A 6,102-nucleotide genomic window follows, 5' to 3' on the forward strand; every position below is an offset into this window, starting at 1 on the left:
GGGATGTGCTTACTGGTTGAGACTCCCTATTCTGTTAGTGTCATACCCTGAAATAAAAGAGGCTCGGAAAGTTTCTAAGCCGGCTGGCCTTTTGGTTTCCGGAAAAGAGCTCCTTCCTCGACTCGAGTTGTCCGCTCGGGTACACTATCTAGAACATATACCCAGGATTTGAACCTAGAAAAACATGACTTCATGCCGGATACCTAGTAGGAAACGCTTATTTGCATCACATTGCATATGACTTAGGGGGCTCAACACAAGCGTTGGGCCTGTCTAGGAATAGCAACCTGAAACAAAAAGACCATCCTGCTGCATCTTGTTTGTTTGCGCATTTAATTTACTTCGAACGAGCATGTTGACCGGCTTGTGAAAACAGGAATTCTGGAAAACCGAAAAACTGTGAAAAATAAAGAGAGGAAAAATAGCGGAGAGATAACTGCTCATTTTTAGAAAAAATCATGTCCAAGTAGTGTCAAAACTCTGCCAAAATTTTAATTTTTGAAAAATAGGGTGTTTTACTTGGGGAAAATAATAGAGTCCTGTTTTAATTTAATTTAGTTTTTTTTACCCGAACTATATCGGTTTGATTCTCACCGGATGTGAGATACGTAGGCAACTCTTATCGGGTCCAACTTCCCATTTTGCAAAAATAACCTGAAAATAACAAAAATTTTATTGTTTAGAAAAAAGAGTCTTGAATAGGGTAGGTGCCGCCGTTCGTCAAAAATAGCTGAATGTTCCCGAAAGGGATGCCGGAAGGCTTTGCACAAACGGCCACCTTTTAAATTATATTTAACCGATAGACTCAAACAGCCTTAAAATCTTCATACATGAAGTGCTGAAAGGCCGTGTTCGGAAAGACGAGTTTTTAAATTGTAAGAAAAAAATAGTTTTTGAGTCAAATAATACTTTGCTCTTTGCCTAAAAACGCCTAAATAAATGTGTAGGATGAACCCGACTCAAAATGAACCCTTTTCAATCTTGAATAAAATCCCTGTCCAATTACGACTCTGGTGGGATGATTTGGGCAAGGAAGGGCAAGACGAGGTCGATAAACATCTGAAAGGGCTTACAGGTTTGTTGGTAATCAGACCTCGAGGGGATATTATAAGAGCATTGGTCACTCACTGGGACCCGGTGCACAATGTCTTCCACTTCTCGGATTTTGAACTCACCCCGACTTTGGAGGAAATAGTCGGGTACATCGGAAGTACTGAGGCTCCATTGGGGAACAAATACCTGGTTTCTCCAAGAGCCGTAGATGTGTACATGTTTTTGGACTCATTGAAAATAGTCAGAACGATCCATAATCCAGATTTGGCAAAAGGCTTTTGTACTCTGAGCTTTATATATCAAAGATACGGCCACGTGGGAGGGTTCGACAAGCCAAAAAACAAGTTGTGCAGCAGGAGTAACCGTTAAAAATGGGATGAACATAGACGGGTTGCTTTCATGATTACCTTCTTAGGGATTTTAGTGTTCCCAACAAGAGACGGAAATATTGACATAAAGGTAGCCGGGATCGTCAGTACTCTGCTCACTCAAAATGACAGCACTCTGGCGCCCATGATTGTATCTGATATCTTCCGAGCTCTCACCTCCTGCAAAGCCGGAGGAAATTTCTTCGAGGGGTGTAACTTGTTATTGCAAATGTGGATGACCGAAGACTTGTGTCCCCGTGCCCAGTTCCTGAGCCATGGATCATCCTCTAAAACTTGCATAGAGGAGTTCGATACCAGAATTAATGGGGTCCCCTTACCTGAAGGAGTCTCGGCATGGACCTCATACTTTCGGACCCTCAACGCCAGTCAAATACAGTGGACACTGGGATTGTTACCGGTCGATAAAGTCATATACATGCCTATAGTTAGGTCTCATTTTCTCTTGATGGGACTTAAGAGCATTCAACCTTATGTGCCATATCGGGTTTTGAGGCAGCTTGGGAGGTGTCAAATAGTGCCAAAAGATGAGGATCTAAGTACCCAAGTAATTGAGATCAGTCCCGATGCCCAATTTCCTGAAGCAAGGGTCCGCCAGATTTGGAGCCAATGTCAATACCTAGAGGCAAATACTTGTGTACTAAATCGGGTAAAAGGGGAAATTTCACCCGGATACCATGCTTGGTATAGAGGGGAGATGTCATCTGGAAGACCAGCTAAGAGACCTCACCTTCAGGAGTTCGTCGAGTCTTCACAAGAGCATTGGGACTGGTTGGCGAAAGAACGCAAATACAAGGCCCGCATAGGGGAATTGGAAAAGCAGGTTCAGGATCTCCGATATGAAAGTAGTTTGCAAGCTGCAGCCGATGAAGGGGTAGAAAGAAATTAGCCCAAGAAAACGACACTCTTAGGGCTCGAATCCGACGAGTCAGAAAGAACGCCGACAACCAACAGAGAAGTCGGTCTGACAAGAGGTTGATAGACGGGTTGAACAAGTAGATCAGTCAAAGCCAATAGGGTTTGAAAATATCGGAGGCTAGCATGGCGAGAATCCGAGCCAGATGGGCAAGAGGTGCGGAGGCACGAGCAAAGCATATGCGGCAAATAAGGAGGGATTATGAAGGGACCATTTCTATATTAAGAGAAACAAATTCCACTCTCAAAAAAAGAGTCCTTAGACAAGCCCAAGATGCCCGAATGGACAGGAAGCACGGTTATGATTTAATGGCCAGAATGGAAAAACAAATGGAAAGGTTCCAAGATCAACTCGCCGACAACGCTCAAGTACTGGGACTAAAAAATCGGCGAATAAAGCAACTGTTCAGAGAAAGGGATGACATCCGGGGTAGGATTGATGAGATTGGGTGCTACATCTACATGAGGTGCCTAGCATGTGAGCAAATGCCTCGTGACACCCTTTTTGCTTCAGTCATGGGTTATGTCCACCAGATTATGAAAGAGTTGAAAAACCTGCAAAGTAATCTTGCGCCAAAACCCACGACAAGGCCAAACAACGCCCCGCGGGCACAAAAATTTAGAACTTTGAAGCATGCTTAGTTGAGTCTGTATTTTCTATATTCTGATTGTCCGTTGAAATCTGTATTTTCCTTTTTTGCGTCAAAAGGCTGTAGTGTGTTTCAAGAATGTTTTGGCTTTGTAAATTGAAATCAAAAAATCCAAAATGATGTTTTTATTTTTCACACTTGTATCACGAACTACACTTGGTCTGATTCATGCGGGGACATGATACGTAGGCAATCCACATAAGATTCGACCATTGCTAAAACATAAAAAGAGAAAGTGAATAAGAGAAAAGAAGTGAGGGAAACCTGAAAGAAAGAGAGAAGAAGAAAAAGAGAGGTTTTTCTGAAACACTTGAAAGAGGCAAATAAAATAAGCTGGGATGATGCATGCGGTTGGAGCAAAAACATGTTAGAAATGGTTTACTGCCTAAGAACATTGCATCCCCCAACGTGCAATTGCAATATCTGTTGAAACTCTAACGTTACCAAGTTTGTTGTTTTTCCAATCTAAACCAGTTAGCTTGTTAGAGCGTACTGGCACCGTACCATTATCAAACAAGATCGAAAGGGCCTATAGCAGAAAGCATGACTGGATCAGACAACAGCGTTGAGTCGGAAAAGACGACAAATCAAATGCTGAAGGAAGCCATGGAAAAAATGGAAAAAATGAGGCTGGAAATGAATGAAGTGCAGATAGCCTTAGCTAGAGCCCAAAAGGGGCATGAACTACCCGTTACTCCTACTCTCTAACCAAGACACACGCCGGAATACCCTTCCCCCGGCCCCTCAACGAGCTTCCCAAACCGTCACTATTATCATGGAAGAGAGGCCTATGATCCCCAAGCTCCGCCACCCAATCAAAACCCTCCTCCACAAAATGTTCCCATCTTTGTGGCGCCTCCCCCAGCCCCATTGCACAGATCGTCTAGTGAGCCGTTGTTTCAGGCTCACGATACACAATATTACCCCCTTAAACTCACTGTCGCACCTCCTTTTTCCGCCCCCGCGAGGGTACAAGGGAGTTTTCTCCAATTAAAGGACAGTCGAAACGGGATTTGTTTGTTTGTTTCAGAGTCGCCACCTGGGAATTTTAAGGCGTCCCAAGTCACCAATTTTAATCCTTGAATCGAGGAGAATATGACTCTGTTTATTATTCTGCGAACCAGAAATCCGGATAAGGAATTCTGTTAACCCGGGAGAAGGTGTTAGGCATTCCCGAGTTCCGTGGTTCTAGCACGGTCGCTCAACTATTATATTTGGCTTGATTATTTTGATTTGTTAAATACATTTTTATTGCATGATTTTATTATTACCGCTTCTATTTAGATTGTTTATAATTAAAGACCCTTCTTCGAATCGAATCACGCGTACGTGTATTCGTTTTATATATTAATATTTTTTAACGTGAAAATCGTGTCACGCGTACGTATACACAATGATAATATAATAATTATTATATTTTTTTTCGAAATTTTTTATTATATAAAAAAAAGACTTAAGTTCGAAATTGTGCTAAAAATAAAATTAAGAACGTTCGTCGCTCTTGTATAATTAAATATTGAACCGCACATCTCGAGTTATATGAAATTAATATTGATATTCTCCGAAGAGCCCCCTTTTTATTAAATGTTCGTTCAAAGTTGCGCGAACGCATAATCCGAATTGCTTTTAGAAATATAATCAGGCTACGCGAACGCATCCCTAATCACGCAAAAGATTCTTAATAGTAGTATAGATTTTCCATAAATGTTTATTGCATCCATCTATTTTTAAATGTAAGAATCGTGGAGAATTACCGATTGGGATGCCACCAAATTTCTTGACAAAGAATTCAAAATTTATTAGGCGTTGCTACAAGTCTTATTTTACGCGTATGAATTATATACCTCAAAACTATTCAAATTTTAAAGAATTAATGATATGAAAAAGAAACAAACAACATGTAACTAAAAATACTACCATTTTTATCGTGGATACAACATTAACATATCCAAAAATCGAATCGCATATAAAACTGGAAAAAGAATTAATTTGATAAACAAATTAATAGTTTCTGAAGAATTTTTATTGTTATATTTAATGCGAATTCTATTTCTACATATCCTTGACATAAAATGTTGCAATTCGTGCTTGTAAATCCCATATCCTTCTCATATACTTGTTTTTAGTCCAAAGTTATAATTGTTTGGTTAATTTGTTTACAAAGATTGAGTTTGAGATAAATAAACCAATTCTTATTCTCTGCCTATGCGACTATTTGCAAACACTTAACTCTATATTTTGTAAAAAAATCATTGACATTATTTCATATATTAAAAGAAATGAGTTGATCGCGTTCCTAAAATAACTAAGCCATTAGTTATTAAGAAAGAGAACTAATCTACTAATTGATTTAATACTATATTAACCAACTAAAACAAAACTGAAATTTAAACTAATAAAATTTAAATGAGCAGAAGACATCCTTATAATTCCAAACTTCATTTACTTGCCATGTTGAAACTCTTCACAACATGAGTTTAAAAGATATGTACCTGATATTGGAAGCAAAAGAAAATGAAGATGAAAATCAGCAACAGTAATAACCGTGCAACAGCAACAACTGCCCAGCAACAGTAACAAATCGGTAACAGACCGGTGGAGTAATAATCCCAAAAACAAAAGCTTTAAGCTTTAAATGAAACAACAACCATTAATACTAATTTCAAACAAAGAAAGAAAGCAGTAGATTTTTTAGCTTTTATTTTTATTTTGAAAGCTTAAATATTTTTTCGGAATTTTTCTCTCTTCTATTCTCTGTCCGTTTTTTCTCTCTATCTGTGTGTGTATTTTTTCTCGTCTGTATGTGTTCTCTCTCTGTATTTCTGTTCTGTCTTGTGTTCAAGACTTCACATATATATAATCTCATCCCATAAATCTTTTAATCAATTAAATCAATACTTTTTCTCTACCCAACCCATTATCTTTCCACTCATCCCCATTACATTAAATAAACATATCACACCACCCCATTATATTTTGTCCCTCATGCTTTATTTAAAATAATGCAAGATTCCCCTTTAATTTAAATCTTGTCCCCCCTTTATATTAAATAATCATATCACAACCCACCCCATTTCATTTTGTCCCCCATGCTTCAA

Source organism: Nicotiana tabacum, chromosome 3 (genome assembly GCF_000715075.1).
Source record: "Nicotiana tabacum cultivar K326 chromosome 3, ASM71507v2, whole genome shotgun sequence".
Classification (NCBI taxonomy): Eukaryota; Viridiplantae; Streptophyta; class Magnoliopsida; order Solanales; family Solanaceae; genus Nicotiana; species Nicotiana tabacum.